General features: G+C 46.1%; 1 protein-coding gene across 2 annotated transcripts in view; it reads right to left on the bottom strand.

Annotated features, from left to right (window-relative positions):
* Positions 1-9,604, bottom strand: part of LOC137529030 (fibronectin type-III domain-containing protein 3A-like) — a 138,201-nt gene extending 128,597 nt beyond the window's left edge. For both annotated transcript variants that reach the window (XM_068250908.1, XM_068250910.1), the window contains exon 1: positions 9,468-9,604. The gene's annotated coding sequence lies outside the window, so the exon portion shown is untranslated. The remainder of the gene's footprint in view (positions 1-9,467) is intronic.
* Between the last annotated feature and the right edge of the window lie 14,739 nt (positions 9,605-24,343).

Here is a 24,343-nt window from a genome sequence, read left to right as displayed (position 1 = left end):
AGAGATTATGATACACACGGCCCATTGTCTGCTCAGCACCGCACAGGCACCGTGGCAGCCACAGACAGGTTGGAGGGCTTTTTTTTTTCCTTTTATTTCCTAACAAATCACCATTGTTCTCTTGTGATATTGCAGAGGTAAGCTGGCGCCACGACTCACCTGCAACAATGCTATGGGGGGCATGCCTGACATTCCCTGTGCAGAGAACATCCAGATTACTGGCAACAGGTGAATCTCAGGGATGACTATTCCAGAAAAACACATCTAAAAATGTAGTCTGTCATTCTGGATAGCATGGGGGGTCTGGTAGGTCTGTAAGTACAGAATATTCTCAATTATCCGGCACAGGTGGGGATTGCCTGATGGCAGATGTGTTTTTTCTTAGGCCCCTTTTCCACAAGCAGTTGATAGGCAGTGAAAAGCCTCTCAAACTCAACTCAATTGCTTGCTGCTGCCTGGCAACTGCTTCCTGGTGACTGCTCGCTGAGCACACAGTTCAACTCAAGCAACCAGGGACCCCAACATAACACCTGGGGGGGGGGGGGGGGGGGGGGTCAGTGGGGTGCAAATAACTCTGGATTATAAGCAGCTTCAAGTGGGGCCAATCGGATTCAGCAGGAAATCAATCTAAATAGCCCAATTCCAAGCTGCATACGATTTTCATGAACTTGTCATGCAGGCCAGCATAATTTACATCCCATTGACTATTTAACCTGAGTGCACCTCTTTTTAAAACAATAAGTGAGTGAAAAGTTCTCTTGTGGGCCCAGACAGTAAGGCCTCTATTCCATGGGCCGTTGATAGGCAGTGAAATGCCTCTCAAACTCTCACAACTGCTTGCTGTTGCCTGGTAACTGGTCACTGCTGCCTGGTCACTGCTTGCTGAGCACACAGTTCAACTGCCCGTAGAAAAGAGGCCTTGGAGCAGTGATAAGCAAACTTGGCTCTACAGCGGTTAAGGAACTACAAGCCCCACAATGCATTTGCCTTTATGACTCATGACTGTGGCTGTCAGACTCCTGCAATGCATTGTGGGACTTGTAGTTCCTTAACAGCTGGAGAGCCAAGTTTGCCTATCACTGCCTTAGAGCAGAGAGGAAATTCTGAGTTCAGGTCTGCTTTAAAATACGAGGACTGTTGCTGCAGTGGATTGTGCAGAAACTGATCTGTTCGAATGGACCGATGTAAATGGATTCACAGGTTAACATTGGATTCATTCGCATCCGTTCCGCTCGGGGAACAGACCACTTTTAAACACTAATGTGAACTGAAACCTTCACCTTTCTTGATCTATCCAAACTAATAAAAATGTTTTAGGTGCAGTCATCTAGCATATGTACATAAGCAGGGCTGTGGAGTCAAAGTCGAGGCAATTTTGGGTACCTGGAGTCGGCAGGTTTCATAAACTGATGAGTCGGGAGTCGGATGATGTTTAAACCAAATCCATAGCCTTTATAAAATTAGACTAAGGAGTCAGAGTCGAGTAGTCGGAGCAATTTTGGGTACCTGAAGTCGGAAGGTTTCAGAAACTGAGGAGTTGGGTGATTTCTGTACCGACTCTACAGCCCTGTACAGAAGTACCATGCGGCCGCCACATCTTTAAGCATTGGCAATGGACGCGCATTGTTCCCCTCATTCTTCCAATCAGAAGCCGCTTCATCACGTGCTGCACTGTCATCCCTCCTCTCTTCCATGTCAACGCAACAGGGCGCTTGGCTGTAGCCTAGCAACACATCTGTAAAGCACTTGGTCCTCCAATCATCAGCTGAGGAATCCAGTCCCGATTCATACAGGGGACAGTCATTGTGCATCTGTATACACCTCCAGACCCGCGCCTGCGCAGTAGAGCGGACCCAAATCAGGCTTTGCTATTTCCGCTGGGGCCCAAGTGGAAGCTTGTACTGCGCCTGCGCTGCAGCGCAGATTATAAATATTACAACAATGCATTTTGTAAATATATAATAAAAGGAGGACAGGGGAAGCCTCATTAGGATCCAGAGGCTCCCCCCTCCCGAGGAAGTCCCCCCAGGGGATTCCCCCCCTCCCCAACAGGTACAGTATAAGGGCTCTTTTCCACTAAGAAATGCATAGCAATCGCGTTTCAATTTCCACCACACGATTGCGATTGAGCTACTATACTCAGAGTATAGTAGGGCTCAATCGCATCCAAAATGCGGCAGGATGACAATTGCGCTTGGACCAAAATCGCATTGCAATCGGATCGCACTAATGGAAATTGCTGCTGCCGTTTCCCTTAGTTTAATGTACCTTGCGATTTGTGATCGGAATCAAATCGCAGGGTAGTGGAAAAGGGCCCTGAGAAAGACAAGAAAAAAAAAAAAATAAAATGTACACACTTCTCACTAGAGGGAAGCCTCCAGCCTTCCTACACCCCTCCATTTGTACGCTGGGACCCAACATTAATGCTTGCGGACGCACTCCCTTCCGCATACGAGTGTGGCTGCACTGTGCAGGCGCAAAGTACTTCCCATGCAGTAGCACAGAGCCACCTGTGAACTGCTTTTTCCATGCTACGGGGGGCCCGCGCAGCGTGGTGGGCTCGTACACGGAGGGCAAAGACGTAAAGGGTCCCAGCGGCAGCAGAAGGAGCGAGGGGGAACCAGGGGCTTCTCTCTACAGTGGTAACCATCCACTTTTTTGTTTCTTTGTTTTACAGCTTCATGTTTACATTTCAGGTTTATGCTTCTGCAAACAGAATTTGCTTAGGGAAAATTATCTAATAAAGAAAGATAATTGTGTCGGAAGTAACCATCCTCAGGGGCTGAGTGAAGTCAATAACTCGATACATCATTGTAAATATTTCTACTGTTTTCACTACGGGAACAAACAAACCAAAAAATAAAAAACTTTGCGCTTCAACAAGTCAAGCAATACAAGACTACAGAAACCCCCCAAAAAATGCAAAAAGCCAATGTATGCAAGCATCAATGACAGCCAGAAATGGACAGCCTCCTATTTAACTTAAAGAAGAACCCGGGTGCCTAAAAAAGAACCCTTTCAGTCCCCTGATTCTCTTCCAATTAGAATAACAGTAAAACCATACAACCCTAACACCTTAAAATTGTTATTAATGCCCTGATGGCATCATTCTAGCCCAGGCATGGGCAAACTCGGCCCTCCAGCTGTTACGGAACTACAAGTCCCACAATGCATTGCAGGAGTCTGACATCACAGTCATGACTCATAAAGGCAAATGCATTGTGGGACTTGTAGTTCCGTAACATCTGGAGGGCCGAGTTTGCCCATGCCTGTTCTAGCCCCACTGCACTATAGTAGCTGCAAGGCTTTTGGGAGGGATTGATGATGCAGCCTTCCACACACAGCTGCCAGTTAGAAACAGTACTACATCTTCCATGATCCTTAGCGGTGATCGGACACTTCTAAAAGAGTATTAGCTGTTGGTAAAGTCTGGTACACACCTTCAATTTTGATTGGCTAATCTAATTTTTCCACCTCAGTGTAGTATAAGAATCAACAGATTTTCAATACCATGGGCAGATTTAGTAGGTAAGCTCTCATACTACATGGAGGTGTTAAAATTAGTCGATGAATGGTCAATAAAAATTGAAGGTGTGTAGCAGGTTTAGTAGTAATAAGCAGGGCTGTGGAGGCGGAGCAATTTTGGGTACCTGAAGTTGGAGTCGGTGGGTTCAATAAAGTGAGGAGTCGGATGATTTTTAAACCAAATCCATATCTTTTGTAAAAAGTAGACCAAGGAGTCGGAGTAATTTTGGGTACCTGGAGTCGGAGGTTTCATAAACTGAGGAGTTGGAAGATTTTAGTACCGACTCCACAGGCCTGGTAATAAGTGAAAAATCTGATTGGTAAAATTCAGTTCAACTACAACTGGAAAGGGGCAAGGCAGAACAGGTAAGGCGCACTCACACTAGAGTGTTATGCCGGTGATTTCGGCAAAACGCTTTTGAAAGCGCTAGTGTAATAAAACCCTATGGGCCCGTTCTTACTTGGGTGATTTGCGCTAATCGCCGCGAAACGCAAACGAGAAGCCTGCACCATTTTCAGGCGATTTCCCAGCAATCGCGTTTCAGTGCTATAGAAGAGCTAAATGCAATAGCAGGAAAATCACCGCTGTGTCCAGTGATTTTTCTGCGTGTAATCACGGGAAAATCCCTCCCGCATATCGCCGGCGTTTTGCACTTTCAAGTGTGAATGGACCCTAAGGGCCCGTTTCCACTAGTAAGTGATGCGAATGCGCCTACCTAGCCACATCGCATCACTTTCGCATCTCCTGATGCGAAAGTCCATGGAGGAGATGGGATGCAGCCGTGTGAAAATCTGCAGCATGCTGCAGATTATTTTCGGATCGCTCCGCACCGCACAACATGCATGCAGTGGAAACTAATCCACTGGCGTGCATGTGTTTCAGCACACCCGCGGTGCGATGCGGCTATGTAGCCGCATTGCACCGCTCCTAGTGGACATGGACCCTAAGGGCCCGTTTCCACTAGTGCGGTGCGGAATCGCCGCATATCACCGCTGACAAAATCGCATGCGGATGCGATTCCGCATGCATTTTTTGCCGCGATTTCGCATAGCAGGGTATATGCGATTTTACCCATGTCACTGCCTGTGTCAATTTACATTACTTTCAATGCGAAATCGCACGCGAAATCGCGGGAAAAACGCATGCGATTTCCCTATTAAATATATTGCCTACGATTCGCCTGCATTCCACACGCAGGCGAATTCTGCAGGGTCTACCGTGCAGAAAAATCCTGCACATAAAAACGCAAATGAAAACTGACAAGTGGAAACAGTCCCATCCACTTGGATTGCCTATGCGAATCCGCATGCGTTGTCTGCATGCGAATTCGCGCTAGTGGAAACGGGCCCTTAGTCAGAATCAGAATCTTTATTTCGCCAAGTGCGACCGACGGGCCCTTAGTGTCGATCAATCAACCACCAGCTGGTAAATGTATCAGCTGTTACATGATCAACAGTCCCGGTCCTGATTAGCCCCTGCACATTTCCATTTCAACTGAATTTTAAATGCTTGGTGAATAACTGTCACTCATTGCAATTAGATAGCAGTTCATAGCTCTGCCGGCCATCCAATGGCAACGGAAGGAGCTAAATCAGAATAACTAATTACCATTGTCATCCTGACAGAGGAAGAGCTGCCATATTTATCTTTACAGCAGCTTCTGCAGGAGAACAGAGGAGATGACAAACGAGCAAAACAACAATATAGTCATGTATATTACAAATATATCGGTGGGACATGACTTCTACATGCAATTCAAAGTCTCCCTTTAATGTGGGCCTGAACTCTTGCTTAGGACAGAAGGAAAACCTAAAAATGCACCCTGTATGTATGTAGAGAGTTTAGCTTGTCTAACTCCCCCTCATCTGTGACTAATCACAAGTGTAATTTGATCTCTCAGCTGTGTCAGCTGGCTGCCTGGGCAGAGAAGCTAATTTGTAAACACAGGATTTTAACCCTATGTCTGCTTCCATGAAAGCAGGAAGTAGACACTTCAGATTTATTGTAGTATTTGTATCAGCTGTAACAAAGGAAATGTTTTTCTTTAAAGGTTATGATGCTGTTGCATATATTTTATAGCAGAGAGGAAGTTTTGAGTTCAGATCCCCTTTAACACCACAACAGAGACAATTCATTTCATCTTAACGGAACTGCATTCCACCCCTCTAGCAATGAATCAATAGGGTGGAAAACGGATATAATCATTGGTTTCTAGAGTGTCAACATATTTCAGGGAACTGTACATATAAATGTTTTACAAACAGGTTACATGGGTAAAACAAACAGGTTACTAGACAAACAAGGGCCATATAGATTAAAATACAGTTGTATGTACCAAGTAAGTTTGCCAATCAGCAGATGCTGTAATACAAAGACAATAAGGGCCCTTTTCCACTACAGCGTTTGCGATTGCTTAATCGCAAAACCGCAAACCGCTAGTGATTTGTCAAATCGCTACAGTTTGCTTTTAGCATAGGAATCGCGGTAGGTCATTTCCACTACCGCGATTCGTTTTTGACCGGATCGCGATCGCGCGGCGGAGCGATTATTGCCGCGATTTTGCTATGCAGTGCATAGCATAGCAAAATCGCGGCCGCGAACGTCGGGGAATCGCCGGTAATTGCGATTCAGCAATCGCTAGCGTTCAGCGTGAACGCTAGCGATTGCTAGTGGAAAAGGGCCCTTAGGATAGAAGGCCCTGCCTGAATGAGCTTACAGACTAATGGGATAAAAGGTGGACACAGATACTATCAGTACCCTGAAAAGAAAACTGAACTATGGGATTTATACATTGCTTAGTTGGCAGAATTGGTAACTTCTTAAAGTGGACCTGAACTCTTGCACAGGACAGAAGGAAAACAGAGAGAAATGCACCCTGTACCTAGAGTTTAACATAACTAAAAATGGGGAGTGTTATGATTTAAGGATGGAGTTCCAGAGGAGACGAGAAGATCACAAGAAACCCTGTTTGCAGGAGCGGGAAGCAGCAGCTAGGGTAAGGGCCCATTTCCACAACCTCCGAATATGCAGCGTTTCCCCCCATGCAAGCTAGGCAATAGGCTTGCTGTCCAAATCACATGCCAATGCAATTCTAATGGCATGTTGCCATTTTCTGCAGCATGCATCAGAATCCCTACAGCTGTGAAAGGCAAGCTATAGCAATTCAGCTGCTGAGTTGCAACAACATGGGTGCCGCATAGGATTCAGAAACTGACACAGCACCCTAGTAGAAACCGGCTCTGTATAACACAAGGAGATCATTGGCAGAGCACCGGTTACCTGTAGGTTGGTATCTGGAAATCAGTGTAAAAGTATAGACGGAGAAGCCATATTGGATGGAATAAATATATAGGTTTTGGACAAATTAGGTTGAAACTCCACAAACATATTTTACACACACACAAATATATGAAGTCAATGGTTATAGTTTACACACACACACACACACACACACACACATTTCTTGACTTTTTATGTCACACTATTCTGGCACGTAGTAACTAGTGTGGGTACAGCACCCCCCTTGACAGCTGTAGGTGCCTTGGCAAGCAATCTGCCTGGCAGATCGACTCAGTCAAGTGCAGGCTGAGGACATTGGTCTTCTTCTCAACCCACTTGCCCTGTTGTGCACCACTTTGCTGGCCCTCCCCTCCGCCATAACAACTAAAACGTGTTGTTAATCTACAGGCTAGTGACATGTCTGTACAAAATCCAATTCACACCCAAGAGTTTATCTGCACAAACATTGTATGTCCTTCCCATGAGCCTCCTCAAACATTGGCATTCTCTAAAATTGACTGTAGATAGGATATTAAAACATGTACCTGAGATGATCCATAAAGAATATTCACACATACATGGGACTTCCTCCAGCCCCCTTCGTCCTGATCGCTCTCTTGCCGACGTCTTCCTCCTCCTGGATCATGTTATGGGACCCGGTAACTTCAACCAGTCAGCGCAGACACAGTGTGTCTATGCGCTCTCCCCATCGCACTCCCGTAGTCGGGACCATCATACGCTTGTACAGTAGTACTGCACAGGCGGAGCAGTGCTTTTCAGCGCTGCTAGATTTGGGCACAGCCAGCGCCGCCATAGACTGTAATGGGAATCAGTCTATAGCGCGCTCAGTGAGTAACATCGGCTCCGTCAGAAGACAGAGCCGAAGTTGCTTAAAAAACACAATAATTTGGCCTCCAGCAATCGCTGGAAGCCAAATTATTTCATTCCCCCACTATCCATGGCGGCCTGGAGGGGGAATAGTAATTAAATCGGCCCGGACTTGTGCAGAAGCAGGATCAGCCATATAGCGCTGTATCCTGCTCCCAGGTCTACCGGCGCCGATTTCAAATGTACTCCTGCACAGGTGCCGAATGCTCCCAGCAATGGGGCGAACGTTTCCGCACAAGTGCAGTAAGCCTCGACTTCCAAAGTTACCGCCAACGATAACAGAAGATTCAGGAGGCGGAGGACAGCGCCAAGTGACAGATCAGGCCGAAGGTGGCTGGAGGAAGCCCTAGGTATATATGATTTTTTTTATTTTTTTTTATGGCTCCTACGTGTTCTCTTTAAATTGTGAGCGCCTTCAAGTGACTGTTGGTGACCTTAATTATACAATGTACTCAGTAAAGCAGTACTGAAAATGTCACAGCACTACATAAACGCATAAAAGTTCCACCCCTTCTAGTAGCTACTTGGAGAATGTCTCTCTCTAGAAATCCCTTTGTCTAGGGAGCTGTATTGGGAATGCAAACAGCAGCAGCACAACTATTTCAGTTTCACTAATACTAGGAACATAAATGTTACCTGATAATTATCTAAGAAGCATTCTGAGGAGGGGCAAAAAAAAAACACATATACACTGCTTTCCAAACTTCTCATCCAAATATTTACACCTAGAGCTAGGAAGGAACTGCAATAGAGATGGGACTAAGATTCTTGAGGAGGGGGCAGCAGCAATTGACAATCCAGGAGAAGCTCATTCAGTTCCTGAATAGCTATACTGCTGGCCTCTGGCCCCCCACAAGCACTCACTTTGCCCCCCTTCTTCTGCTGACATTAGAGCCCGCCTGCAACAAGTAACTGTCCACGGGGGTGACGTCACCCAAAAAGTCAATAGCTCTTTGTTATGACTTTAGAGCGAGGAAGAGGGGGACTGCGCCGCCTGAAGGAGATAAAAGAGGATGGGAAGGGGGAGAAATAGTTCTTAAAATATTTAGGAGCTCGGGTTAAAATCCTCAAGGCAGAAAAGTGAGACAAGCAGAGTGGAGAAGAGGAGGGGGAGGAAAAAAAAAAGTGAGCAGGGAGGGCGCAGGAGCCTCTCTCTCTCTCCATCTGCAGTCACTGGAGCCTACGTGGCATTTCCAGGAGGCAAAGGCAGGGGGGGCTGCAGGCTGAGGGCACCCACAGGGGGGGCAGATCCAACAGCCCTTCAGCACCCTGAAGTCATATTTAACCCTTGCAAGGCTCAGCTGGTCCAGATTGCCAGGGAGAGTGACTAGATTGGCCAGACAGGGATCCCAGCACTGACACTGCTGGAGCTGCAGCCTGTTATTACATATGTAGCGCCAACATATTCCATTGCGCCGTACCCAGTACAAATCAAATATCGGGGGCATAAATACATGAGAAGTTCCAAACACCGCAGATCAGGACATGCAAAAAATACAAATACAGACAAAGATGAGTGGTTTGGGATATCACTAATTATATGATTAATTACATCAGAATAAGAAACACTAGGAGGAGATCCCTGCCCTTGCGAGCTGACAATCTAGACGTGCCATCAGCACTCCTATGCCCCCCATGCCCAGCTCCCAGCCACAGTGCCCTGCCAGCCAGATCCTCTCCATCATCACGTGACCAGGGGCAGATCGCGGAATGCTGCCCACAGCCTGGCATCCCTGCCGATGCAGAATGTAAGGGAGGCAGCGGCGGCGCCTACCTGGGTGCGGTCAGTGGAGGAGGTGACGCCTGGATCGGCCGGTGTCCGTCTTCTTGCACCGTGCTTTCCCCGAGGCCGCTGCAATCTCAGTGCGCAGCTCTACCACTGCCGGGCTGCAGCGCCATGCTGGAATGCGGGATGTGCGCAGGCGTAGAGAGGGCCGGACACGGGCAGCAGCAGCAGCCAGACGGCCCCGCCCACCCCCTGCACCCCCCTTCCTCCTCACACTTCCACTCCCTCCCTGCCCTGTGCATGGGAAACCCGCACAGCCCCGGTATTGTGCAGGAGAGCCGCTGACTGGCATGCATACACTGCTGCCCCATTCATCTTTCATAGGCTTGGCGGCTCACTCTGATTTCAAAAGCTATCACATAGTCCCGACCTGTGAAACAGTATCCACCGTGTTCTGTGACTGATGGCTTCTTCTGTTCAAGATAGTTACTTGAAGTGTTATTTAGTGAACTTCAGTGCTTTGTTTACTGATCACTTAAGTCCACATTAAACCAAGTCTGAGGCCTTTTAATTGAAAAAAGTTCGATACTCGCCTTAGAGCTGGTTCAGAGTACTGAATTAATGTTAAACAACGGCGGGAGAGCTCAACGCTTAAAGTGAAACTAATAGCTCCCGAGTCCCAACTGTCCCTCTTTTGGAGGGACAGTCCCTCTTTGGGAGCCATGTCCCTCTTTCCTCATTTGTCCCTCTTTCAGGATTTTGTCCCTCTTTCTATGTAAATATATATATATATATATATATATATATATATTTCTCTACTAAAAAATGTGTTTGATTGACTCTAAACTTTATTCCCAGCCTTTAAATTGATATATTACTAATTTTAAAATGTTAATATGAAGGAAAATGAACCAGGATAAAAAGGACCAGTGTGGTCTGAATTATAAAACAACATATTTTTCTTATGAAATATTTATGGTATGCGTGACTAGGGGTGTGCCGGGGGGGGCGTTATTTGGGTGTGGAAGGGGCTTGGCTTATGTGACCCTCTTTCTCATCTCAAAAAGTTGGGAGCTATGCCTAAACCGAAGGGAGGAAAAAAAGAGTTTCACTTACCTGAGGTTTTTACCAGCCCCCCACAGCCACCCTGTGTCGGCGCCCACACTCACTGATCCTCTGGTCCCCCAGCACAGCTCAGTTTCGTTTTCCCCCGACTGGTCAGGCCTGGGAAAACTAAACTGAGCTGCAGCGGGGGACCAGAGGCACAGCAAGTCGGGGTGCTGCCACGGGGGGGGGGGGGGGTAAAAGCCCCAGGTAAGTGAAACTCTTTTTCCCCCTTCGATTTTGGTTCACTTTAAAGGATGCTCAAGGCGAAATTCTTTGTAGAAACGGAGGGAGCAGGTATGTATGTACAGGAGCCCTCATGCCCACCGCTCCTGTTCTGTACCCTTGTAAAAGTCCTCATAAGTGTCCTAAGTCATGGCCAGGTTGTACAGTACTGCACAAGCATTGGCCCGGGGGCACGTGCTCTTGAATTCGCTCCTGTGGGCGGCAGTACTGGAACGCATGCGCACTATGAGTGGCTATGTAGCGCGCATGCACAGAAATCGATCAAGGACGTGCGCTGCCGGGCCAGAAGTAGTACACAGGCCAACTTAACATAACTTAACATAATTAATTGAGAGGGATATGGAGGCTGCCATATTTATTTCCTTTTTTGTCAATACCAGTTGCCTGGCTGTCCTGCATATCTGCTGTCTCAAATACTTTTAGCAATAGTCCCTAAACAAGCATAATATGCATTGCTGATCAGGTGTTTCTGACATTATTGTCAGATCTGACAAGATTAGCTGCATGCTTTTTTCTGGTGTTTGTTTAGGTGCCCATACATCTAGCGATTTTGCAGTACGATCTACCTGAATACCCAATCGATGAAAAGTGGCTGATATGTTGAATCGACCAGCTTAGTCGATTGAACAAGATGCAAGATATCGGTCGATTGCACAGGAACAGGATACTGTTCACATATTCAATCGATTTTTGCATTCAGAGCATGGACACAACATTGTTCAGATCGATTAGTGAAGGTGAATCACATAGGAATCGCTTGCCGTGTGTAAGTCACTAGTCGATCGACTTTCGATCAACTATACTGAAGTCGATTCCCCAATAAAGTTGATCGCTTTGTTGATTGAATCAGAATCGCTAGTTGTACAGCTACCTTTATTTAGACACTACTGCAGCCAAATAGATCAGCAGGGCTACCAGGCAACTGGTATTGTTTAAGAGATAAAAATATGGCAGCCTCCATATTCTTCTCACTTCAGTTGTCCTTTAAGGGGGCTTTTACAAGGGAAGGGAGGAAGACATACTTGACTAGGCGGAACCAGCGAGCATGAGCTCTCCTGCACATATATGCCTGCTCCCTCCGTTTGTACAAAGGAGTTTGCCTCAGGTATCCAAATGAATGGACAGCTGTTTGTACTGACTTACTGTCGCTTGCACAATCAACACACTTGATCCCTTAAGCTAAGCATACACGTTGTGTTTATGCGCCGGTTTCGAGCCAGCGGCTCGATGCCGGCGCGTAACCGCTCGTGAGCGCGGATTGATTCCCGCTCATCCCCGCGGGCGCTCCTTATCAGCCGCTCGATTTCCCGCTATTGTCCGCCCGCGGGGATCGAGCGGGGTATCTATCCGGCAGGTCATCGGACCTGTCGGATATTATCAATCGAGCCATCAGCGGCTCGATTGATAAGGAAGAATCTCACTGTGTATGCCCAGCATTAGTTTCTTGTTTAGTTAGATCCTGGACACTATATGGAGGTCAAAATGCAACACATTTGCCGAACGACAGGAAGTGCCACTGAATGTTACCAAATACTTTTCTGCTCTGTAGCAGAAAATGAGACACTAGGCCCTAGAAAGAGAAAAGTCACTGGATCCTCCAGAGGCTTTCCACATCTTGTTTGAGACCACTGCCGTTGTTCAGGACCCTCTGACAGTTCTCAGCCGCACTACTCTTTATGTACGAATGCAGCAATACTGCACCTGTGGAATAAGCGGCTGTTCTTGTGCAGTAGCACAGCATGGAACGCAACCACAACAACATAACAAGCTCTTGTCAGCTATGTCCAGAGGGTCCATACACAACATCGGTGAGGTCAAGGAATACACTACCTCAATCTAAACTCTCTTGGGCATGGAGTTATTATTATTATTGATTTATAAAGCGCTAACATATTCCTTGGCGCTGTACAAAGTAGGAAAACAAATAAGGGGTACATAGTGATACAGACAATGATATACATCAAATATAGACACTGGTACAAAATACAGAACTGGTGATTACAATAACAGATGAAACATGGTTAATAAAATGTATAACAGAGTGCAAGCTATGGAATAAATAACAAATTCCCAGTGGAGCTCACAGGTTCCCACTGGAATCTTCTTCCATGACGACATCATAGAGACTTTGCGCTACTCCGCCTTCTGTTTGAGGATGCCCCACAGAAGCTCAATAGGGTTTAGATTAGATCTGGAGTCATGCTTGACCAGTCCTGCACCTTTATGGCCCGTACTCACGGGCTGCAAAAGTGGCCTGTCGCCAGCACACGTGAGCGTGTGGGCGACAGGCCGGCGACAGCTCCTCGCCAGGTCCCTCCGCGTACACACGCGGAAGAGGGACCAGCGGCGCGACGGAAGCTGTCGCCGACGTTCCTCCTCCCCCCGCCGGCGCATACTCACGGGCGACCTGTCGCCGCAACACGCGCGCGGCGCGTGTTGCGGTGACAATTGTAGCCCGTGAGTATGGGCCATTACTCTCAGTTTCATTAGCAAAGGCAATAGTAATTTTTGAGGTGTATGTGGGGTCATTATCAGGTTGGAATACTGCCCTACGCCACAGTTTCCAAAGGGAGGGGATCATGCTTCAATATGTCACCGTACATGTTGGCATTCATGGTTCCCTCAATGAACTGTAGCTGTCCAATGGTGGCAGCACTCATGCAGCCCCAAACCATGACAATTCCACCATGCTTGAGTGTAGGCAAACCACACTTGTCTTTAGATTCCTCACCTGGTTGCCTCCACACATGCTTGACATCATCTGAACTAAATAAGTTTATCTTGGTCTCATCAAACCACAAGACATGTTATCAGTAATCCCTGTCTGGTCTGCTTGACTTCAGCAAACTGTTTGCGGGCTTTCTTGTGCATGATCTTAGAAAAGGCTTATTATGGTCTGAGCACTGACAGGCTGACCCCACCCCTTCAACCTCTGCAGCGATGCTGCCAGCACTTTGATTTCAGTTATCAGGGCTGTGGAGTCGGTACAAAAATCATCCGACTCCGACTCCTCAGTTTATGAACCCACCAACTCCAGGTGCCCAAAATGGCTCAGACTCCTACTCCTCGACTCCGATCCGAATCCTTAGTCTAATACTTACCAGGGCAGTGAATTTTGTACAAAAATTATCCGACTCTGACTCCTCAGCTTATGAACCCACTGACTCCATCTCCGACTCCAGGTACCCAAAATTGCTCCGACTACAACTCTGACTCCACAGCCATGTCAGTTATATAGCTTTTTTTTTTTTTATAACATTGCATCATACTGTCACAGTTGCAGTTTTAAAACCACACTCTGGCTTTTAAGATATAAAACAAAGCAGAAATAATGACCCTTAGAACTTTCCTGTAGTAAACCCTTATCTCAAGCTGTCTCTAAGGGGCCCATTTCCACTATCGCGAATTTGCATGCGTTTCTCGCATGCAAATTTGCATAGCAATACAAGTGAATGGGACTGTTTCCACTTGTCAGGATTCCTTTGCGGTTTTCTGTGCAGAAAAAATTCGCATGGCAGAGCCATCAGAATTCGCATACCGCATACCGCTATGGGAATCGCATACAATGTATTTAATAGGAAATTCGCATGAGGTTTGGGTATGCGAATTTTCATGCGAATTCACATAGAAACAATGGAAAAGCACACCAGCACTGCCATGGTTAAACTCGCATACATCGTCATCCATGAAAATTCGCTTAGACCCGCATGCGAAATTCGCATCCGCATGCGAATTTTTGCCGCGGCGATTCGCACCGCACAAGTGGAAATGCAGCCTCACTGTTTCATGGCTGTTTAAGTGCTTCAGAAAACAGGACTGTACTCGATCCAGTGGGGTGAATAGCTCAGAGAAGATCTTTTGCACAGATAACAACTGATGTTTTTTTTAACTCTTCCTCTACTAGAAAACAATATGAGACTCTTTTCGCTTTAAACCTTACACATAGCAAGTTAGAATTTATTTTACACCATATGAATTAAAAAAAACATGAGCTTGACCTAGGGCTAAGCATTGTATGTCCATTAAGTCCTATTGCCATTTGCACTGATTTAAAATGGCTCAAATTTCTTTAGAATACCTGTCAGCTGCTGGCATTTTTTAAATGTCTAGCTGTTAAAACTATTAAGACTCCTTGTTGCATTGCATTTTAAATGTAGGGCCTGTCCCCCTCTCCAACACCAGGAGGATTAGGGAGGTCAGCATTGCGGTAGTCCTATGTTTTGCGAAGTTTAACTGTAAAATAAGGTAACTTTATGCTAAGTTTTTAGAGTGATTCATTGTCACTTGTGTGTTTTCAGGGTGTTGGTGGATGAAGCTTTATTACTAATTTCCTAGAATTCCATCTTAAGTCAGAGATCTACAAATACTATCTAATAGCTTAGTGATGACAGTAACTGAATGTTACTTTGTGCACTTTGTGAAATGAGCCTACTGTAGCTAAGCATTTTGTCTCACAAATATTAGCATGATTAGAATCTGCTGGGTTGAGAGTCAGGTGTGATGTGGATCCTGCTTGGATTGCATCATCCCATTGATCTGACTGGTAGATCTCAGAACCAAAACAGCAAAAAGGACCACCCACCAGGTTTACTACCCTCATTTCATGTACCACACACCAGTGTTCAATTTTTACCCAATAATGAAAAAAATGATTCAAAACTCTGAGAAAATTGCTTTGGAGTATGTATAAGGCAACTGACGATGTGCCCTGCCTACACCATTCAATTTTTATAAAAATTGATCAGAAAAATCCACAACCCTCAATATTTTATCAAATAAAAATGGGAAATCCGATTAGATTTCTTGCTTGAATAAAAAAAAAAAATATTCATACAACAGTAGGAAATTTTAATCTGTAATGGAGCCATTGAAATACACTGGGTGGTATGCTCTCTCAGATCTACAAGGTCCTTTGAAGATTACACAATGATGTTTTTGAGTTGTGTTCATATGTCATGATACACTGATGGTGATAGGGTGGAGGGGAGGCGGGATGGGGGGGAGGGAGAAAATGTGTTATCCATGTATTCATGTGCACAAACAGTGTTTGACTACAATGTTTAAAGGATTTCCAATTGAAAAAAAAAAAAAAAAAAATTATAATAATAATCAAAAAAATACCTAGCATTCACAGTGGGACGTTATTGTCCTGTGTTATAAAGTCATTATAACGCAGGTTAACGCACTATAATGTTAAGCCTATGCGACATTCATAGTGCGACGTTAAAGGGGTTCTGTGGGGGGGGGTGAAAATAAAAACGGACACTTACCTGGGGCTTCTATCGGCCCCCTGCAGCTGTAATGTCCCACGCCATCCTCCAACGATGCTCTGTTCCCCGCCGCCGGTCCCGGTCTGATATTCGTCTAAAAAGACGAATAGTGCTCGCTCCCGCACGCGTCATCGGGAGGTTACTGCGCAGGGGCAGTATGAAGTTTTCTGTGCAGTAAGCTCCTGATGACGCGTGCGGGAGTGAGCACTATTTGTCTTCTTAAACAAATATCAGACCGGGACCGCGGCGGGGAACGGAGCATCGTTGGAGGACGGCGTAGGACATTACAGCTGCAGGGGGCCGATAGAAGCCCCAGGTAAGTGTCCTGTATGCTCCACTGTATCTACTGTATGCTACGGTAACGCAGCGTTAATGTGCGTTACCACCTTTTTTTGCGTTGTGTTGTAATGCTGCTTTGCGACTTTAACGTCACATTACAACGCAACATCCCACTACAACACAACGTCCCACTGTGACTATGCCCTCAAATTAATTTTCAAAGTACTTATTGAAATATTTTTGGTACTTTTTCATTTTCAGAGTGCTGAAAAGTAATTTTAAACAGAAGATGAAAACAATATCTCCTAGGAGAATGCTTAGGAGAAAAAGTTCAATTGAATAAGGGCAAACATGTTTTTGTGAGAAAGAGTAAGATCTAACTACTTCATGCTGCGCCAGTAAAAAGCTAACAATTTGCAGAAGCACTTCTTTAGGAAATGCCACGTGTATATAAAGGACTGTATAAACGTCAAGGGTGAATTAAGGCTTTTTTTTACATATTCTGGCCCCCTTTCTGTTAAAATTTCTATTACCTTTTGTCCAGATGTGAAGTAGAGAAATCTCTGTAAAGGTGGCCACACACAATACAATAAATTGATCCAATTTTATGGCAATTTAATAAAAACAGTCGGATTTAAAAAAAAATCGAATGCTTTTTTTTTTACGTGTACCGTTTTCAGCAACTATATGGACAAACCATTACCTGCTGAACATTTAACTTCCTTCACACAGAATGATTCCCTTAAAGCAAATCTGTAACGAAAAAACGTCCCCTGGGGGTACTCACCTCGGGTGGGGGATCCTATTGAGGCTTGCCCCGTCCTCCTCGGTCCCCAGAGTGGCGACGATGTAAATATTTACCTCCGTGGCTCCAGCGCAGGTGCAGTATCCGCTCTTCCCACGGAGAGAGGCGAAAATAGCCAGTCTCTCTCGGGCCGCTCTACTGCGCAGGCGCAAGTCTCCTGCGCCTGCGCAGTAGAGCGGACCCGACAGAGATTGGCTATTTCCGCCTATCTCCGTCAGAAGAGCCGAAACAGCGGCCCCGCTTTAGCCTGGAAAAGTAAATATTGAACAGGCTGTCGGATTTGTCGCGCCGGCTTTGAAGGGCTGCAGCGAGACCCCCGTGGGACAGAGGAGGACAGGGAAAGCCTCATTAGGATCCTGAGGCTTCCTCCTCCCAAGGTGAGTACCCCCCAGGGGACGTTTTTCTCATTACAGTGTCTCTTTAAAGGGAACCAGAGAGGAACGAGGGGTGAAAAAAGGCAAAGATTTTATACATACCTGGGGCTTCTTCCAGCCCCATAAGCCTGAATCGCTCCCACGCTTCCTGGATTCGCCGGAACCGGGCCCGTCAATTCCGGCGGACGCGGCCAATTGTCCGCATCACAGGGGCTCCCTCCATACATGTACGCATGCGGCTGCGCAGTAAGCAGCCACATGCGTATCTGTATGGGGAGAGCACCCTGTGATGCAGAGAATTGGCCGCGTCCGCTGGCCGACTTGCCGACTCGCGGCAATGACGGGACCCGGTGGCGGCGGATCCAGGCAGCGGAGGACGGCGGCGTGGGAGCGATCCGTGCGTATGGGGCTGGAGGAAGCCCCAGGTATGTATAGTTCATCCTCTCTGGTTCCCTTTAAGCCACACAATGGTTTTATGACCTTTAATTAGTTATCATCATCTCATACTATTTCTCTCAATGACACTACATGGGCATGGAATTTTTCCCACTCCGATTGCCACCTACAGTTCTTAGACATGTCATACTGCAAGTCAGATATTACAGTCAGATTGGATACTCATTTTTTTTCTCTTGAATTCTGGCAATTATTACTGTATGTGATCATTACCTAGCCATCCGTACAAGGAAGAAGGTAAAATATTCCAAAAATGAATGCAGACTAGAATAATACAAATAACAAAAATTCTTTCCATTCACAGTTCTATGAAAAAGAAACCTTTTCTTATCCGGTTCAGCGCCGCATTGCCGAAAATCTCATGCATCCGAGCAACGTTCACCTTCCATTCATTCGCCTATAACTTTATTGCTACTTATCACAATGAATTGATCTATATCTTGTTTTTTCCGCCACTAATTAGGCTTTTTTTGGGTACTACATTTTGCTAAGAATTATTTTTTTCTAAATCCATTTTAACAGGAAGATTAAGAAAGAAATGAAAAAAATTCATTATTTCTCAGTTTTTGGCCATTATAGTTTGAAATTAATATACGCTACCGTAATTAAAACCCATGTATTTTATTTGCCCATCTGTCCCGTTAATTACACCATTTAAACGATGTCCCTATCACAATTTATGGTGCCGATATTTCATTTAGAAATAAAGGTGCATTTTTTCAATTTGCGTCCATCACTATTTATAAGCTTATAATTTTAAATAATATAATAACATACTCTCTTGACATGTATATTTAAAAAGTTTAGACTCTTGGGTAACTATTTATGTTGTTTTTTTTTTTTTTAATTGTATTTTTTTTTATTATTTTTTTTTTTAATAAAAAATGTATGTAGGTAATTTTTGGTGTGGGAGGGAAACTGCTTATTTTACATGTAAAATAAGCAAATTCTTTGATTAAAAATGTATGTGGGTGCAGTTTACTATTTGGCCACAAGATGGCCACAGTGAGAAAAGTCCTGGATGCGAACGATCTCGCATCCAGGAACCAAAATTCAGAGGAGTTGTTTCCTGGGGGCAGAAATACCACGCTCTCTGGAGAGAAAGCAAAGGTATTTCTGCGGGGAAGTTAGATCGGTGAATGGGAATTATTTTCCCATTCACTGATCGGGGAGCTAGCGGCGGGCGGCGGGTGCGCGCGCGGGCGCGCGCCCGATCGCGCGCACCACGCATTGAAAGCAGCAGTGCCTTTCTGGACGAGAAAGCTCGTCCAGAGAGGCCGAACTGGTTAAATTACAACACTTTCCAGATTTAGGGCCTCTTTCACAGTAGGACGTTGCGTTTTGATCCGACGTTCAAGTCGTAACACAAATTACAACGCTATGCCCCAAAAAAGTTGCATACAGTAGCGCAAACAGGCAATGAAAAGTATGCTTCCAAGTCATTACTGAGCATGTGCAAACAGATCAACGCAGCTAATAACGTGTATAATGCACAGCATGCAGCACTTTCTAAAAACGCTACACGTTACACACAAACAATGTGCACTGTGAATTAGTGATGGGCGAACAGTGTTCGCCACTGTTCGGGTTCGCCCGGATTTTGGCCTGTTCGGGTTCGGTTCGGCACCCCCCGAACACCTCATGGTGTTCGGGAGGGTGCTCGGGCACGCTGCCCGAACCCGAACAGGCCTTCTTTGTTTAGCCGAACACAGCCGTGTCCGGCCGAACATAGCCCCCTATAGGGTCCCAGCATAAAGGGAGAGCATGCCCCGAGCGCGGGGGGGGGGGTCGTAAATGCCCCCCCCCCTCCCCGCTAAGCTCTCCCTTCTGCCGGTACCCTATAATTAAATTTAAGTGCCCAAAAGTACCTGAAGAGGAGGAGGGCAGGAAGAGGGAAGCCGGAGTTCTTGGGCGCTAGTACCATCTGGTACTTCCGCCCTCTCTTGACGCACTTCCTGTTTACATTTGAAGTCACGTCAAGAGTGCGCAGAAGTACCGCGATGACGCGTACGAGGGTACGTGTCATCATGTAGATGACGCGTACCCTCGTTCGCGTCATCGCGGTACTTCTGCGCCCTCTTGACGCGACTTCAAATGTAAACAGGAAGTGCGTCAAGAGAGGGCGGAAGCACCAGATGGTACTAGCGCCCAAGAACTCCGGCTTCCCTCTTCCTGCCCTCCTCCTCCTCAGGTACTTTTGGGCACTTAAATTTAATTATAGGGTACCGGCAGAAGGGAGAGCTTAGCGGGGAGGGGTGGGGGCATTTCTGACCCCCCCCGCGCTCGGGGCATGCTCTCCTTTTATGCTGGGACCCTATAGGGGCCCCAAAGGGACATGTTCGGGTTGGGTTCGGGGTTCGGCTCGAACATGCCGAACATCAGGGGCATGTTCGACCGAACCACACCGAACCCGAACATCCAGATGTTCGCCCAACACTACTGTGAATGTCGCACAGACTTAGTATTGCTGTGCGTTAGTCTGCGTTGACACATTTTCTTTAACGTCGCTCTGTGAAAGAGGCCTTAAAGTGGAACCGAGATGAACTTTTACTCATTGCATAATTGTGTTCCTTTCCTGTTGTTTATAGGGCATTCCTCTAGCCAAATACTTTTTGTTTTAATACACTAATCCCCTATAAACTAAACAAGCCGCGCCCACAGGTTTTCAGAGAGCCAAGGCATTTTCTGGTAGTAGCAAGAGCTCATGGGAGCTCAGTCTGGGCAGGAGGAGGGGGAGGTATTACTAGCCAGAGATTTCAGAGGCAGAGGGGAGGAGGAAGGGGGATTAGGTTTTTTTCACAGTCTGAGTGCTCAAGATGCAGATAAGCCAGCCTCTGTATAATGTTTACAAACAACATGGCTGCTGTCATTGTATCACAGGAAGAAATAATCATATTCTATTAAAGCTGTTTGCAGCTAGATTTGCTGTGTAAACTATCTAAACTTTAGATAAGATATATAGGCAATTTACTTGTTATAGTTAGTTTTTCATCTCAGATCCGCTTTAATGTATATTGTATTTTTTTGGTCCCAGGTTATGAGATATTTTGTAGTGGCGTAGCTAAGGCGCTATAGGCGCTATAGGCCCCAGTGCAAGCTTTACATTTACAAGCACTCTATACATAACAATTAACACGACACACCAAAACCTGCCAAAGACAGTGTCAGAGGTGCAAGAAGGGGATGGGGAATAGTTTGTTAATGATAACTACTATTCAAAGTGTCTATAGAAGCGATTATTACCAGCACAGGACCAATAAACAGCTAATACTGCCATTGAGGGAGGGCCTCTTGGAACCCCTTTGGCCCAAGGGCCCTGATGCGGTCGCAACCTCTGCACCCCCATTTGCTACACCACTGGGGGTGGGGGGGCACAGCAATAAATCCTAAGAAGTTATTTTCCCTTCACAGTCCAGCTAATAAACATTTGCTGGTAGTTCCATTTCCACCACTTTGCATTCCTGGGGGTTTCCTGGCAATTTTGGCATTTCAGCTGTATTGCTATTGATACAGCAATACATTTTTATTACGTATGCCATCAAGGTGATTGGTTTTTTCCAGGACAATCTAGGCTTTCTTTGAGTAATATATTTGTTCCAAGCATTGTTTAATTTTATAGGCATTTAATAGGGAAAAATTAGGCATACGTGCAGAAAATAGATTTTTTTTCTTTGTTCACCTTTCCTAACTTTTACATAACACGTGCCACAGTTACAAAACAACTCAAAACATATTACATTATTTTGATTGTCCCAGTTAAAATGATACCATATATGCCATATTTTCTCACTAGCTGGGCATGTAGCTCACCAATCTCACCAGCCTGTACGTCTGTTGCGATTGGACGCAAATGCTAGGGTGCACAGTTTGGGGACACCAGTTCTGTATAGATACATTACTAGGCAAAATCACAGTGATCCATCTATATAGCGTTGGGTCCCCAAATTGTTGCCCTAATGATCACAACCCATAGGCAAACGCAGGGGGGATTACAGCTGCCCAGAATCCCCCCTCAAACCGGGGCCAGTGCAGTGTCTGGGGACAGGCACAAGTTGAGACATCAGAATATCTGCAGGTATCTTGCAGCTCACAGCACTGCCCCCTTTCTTTCCGTGCTACAGTTGACTTTGGATGTAGCAGCAGTGTGTGTACGGAGCATGGAGCAGCAGTGTGTGTACAGAGCATGGACAGCAGTGTGTACAGAGCATGGAGCAGCAGCGTGTGTACAGAGCATGGAGCAGCAGTGTGTGTACGGAGCATGGAACAGCAGTGTGTGTACAGAGCATGGAGCAGCAGTGTGTGTACAGAGCATGGAGCAGCAGCGTGTGTACAGAGCATGGAGCAGCAGCGTATGTACAAAGCATGGAGCAGCAGCGTGTGTACAGAGCATGGAGCAGCAGCGTATGTACAAAGCATGGAGCAGGAGCGTATGTACAGATCATGGAGCAGCAGCGTGTGTACTGATCATGGAGCAGCAGCGTGTGTACTGATCATGGAGCAGCCGCATATGTACAGGGCATGGAGCAGCAGTGTGTGTACAGAGCATGGAGCAGCAGCTTAACAGAGTTAGGCATGAGCACAGCCCTGTGCCCTGCTGTGTGAATGTGTTAGGCTTGGTGGTGTATTCTCCACAGTCAGCATGCAACGCATGAGCTGGCGTGGAGGAGGTACACACACTAGCACAAGGAAACAGGCTATCCCTAGTATAGTGGAGGGGAGGACTGACTCCAATAGGAGATTGTGGCGCACAGAGCCGGTGCAGATCTGACAGCCACAAACAATGCTTTCGTTATAACGTCTCAGCGCAAAGTAGCGCTGAGCGCATAAACCAGAACTGAGGAGATCAGGACAGGTAGTCAGAAAATAGCAGGATTAAGATAGATGAACGTAACACAGATAAATATACAATAAGAATGTTTTCCTAGCGTATTACAATTACAGCTATCAATGAAACTATTTGTAACGTCTGACTAACATATGTATATATCGGCAATGAACCGATATATGACATAAGCAGGAACGCTGACTAGGAATGGAGTAACACAGGGAACAGGACTCAGAAGGATTCGCTATCTCTTCACAGAGATGAACGCAATCCACAAACGGTAACAGAACAGGATTCAGAAGGATTCGTTATCTCTTCGCAGAGATGAACGCAATCCACAAGCAGTAACAGAACAGGATTCAGAAGGATTCGTTATCCCTTCGCAGAGATGAACGCAATCCACAAACGGTAACAGGACAGGATTCAGAAGGATGCGTTATCTCTTCGCAGAGATGAACGCAATCCACAAACGGTAACAGGACAGGATTCAGAAGGATGCGTTATCTCTTCGCAGAGATGAACGCAATCCACAAACAGAACCAGGAGCAGGGTAACTACCTCAGCACGGGTGGTCACGGTACGCGCAACCTACCAAAACGTGCTGGAAAGCTGACTAACTGCACACAGGATATAAACAGTTCGTGTACGTATACATCAGCGACACTAATGTATCAACGTAACACAAATACAAGGAAAATAATAAACGTGCTGGTATGCATATATATTGGCAATGAACCAATATATGATGCAAAGACCAGCAAAGTATCTTTATAACAAGAAACACGATCGGGGGCTAAAGCGACAGCAAGGCAGGCTTAAGCTGAAGCTATGAAAACCCAAGGAAACCCTGCAGGAAGCAGATCTTTATACTGAGGTCATCCAATGGGAGCAGACATGCAGATTCCCACACAGGTGAATGATAATCAGTCACAAGCTGACAGCAGGGAAAGACAGACAAAGCTATGCAGCTTGCATGGAAATAGATCAGAACTGCCTGAGCTGCAGCACTACTACTTCCAGTAATAGCTGCTGCAGCAGCGGACATTACAGTACCCCCGCCTTTAAAAACGGATTCCAGACGCTTTTCAAAACCGAAATTCCCAACAAAACAGTCTGACTGATAATTCATGATGACCGGGACAGCCCGGCAAGACCGAATTCCAGAATCAGTCCCCACAAGACCGGACCCATCAGAACCAGAACCTACAGAACCACGCCCATCAGTACCACAAGCCCCAATGTGACACCCATCAGAACCATGATTTCCAGAAGAAAGCCCTCCGAAATTCCCTGAGCAATACCCACCGCCTTCCAGGAACCGTTCAGAAACGCCAAAGCCTTTGCAATGCCCACCGGTACTGTCTTTACCAACACAAAACCCACTGTTGAACCAGTCCAAGGCACCAGGACAGGTTTTCTCAGAGACCTCCCAGAACACCTTGAAGCTCCAAAGAGATCCCCATAGGTCAGAACGCCCCTTAGGCTCACATGGAGAACTATCAAGAACCCCTATGGAACCTAGGGCAATTCCCGAGTCAGGGCCACAAGGACAAACATCAATATCA

Source organism: Hyperolius riggenbachi, chromosome 8 (genome assembly GCF_040937935.1).
Source record: "Hyperolius riggenbachi isolate aHypRig1 chromosome 8, aHypRig1.pri, whole genome shotgun sequence".
Taxonomy (NCBI): Eukaryota; Metazoa; Chordata; class Amphibia; order Anura; family Hyperoliidae; genus Hyperolius; species Hyperolius riggenbachi.
The sequence above is the reverse complement of the archived record's forward strand: the minus strand, read 5'-3'. Positions and strand labels throughout refer to the sequence as shown.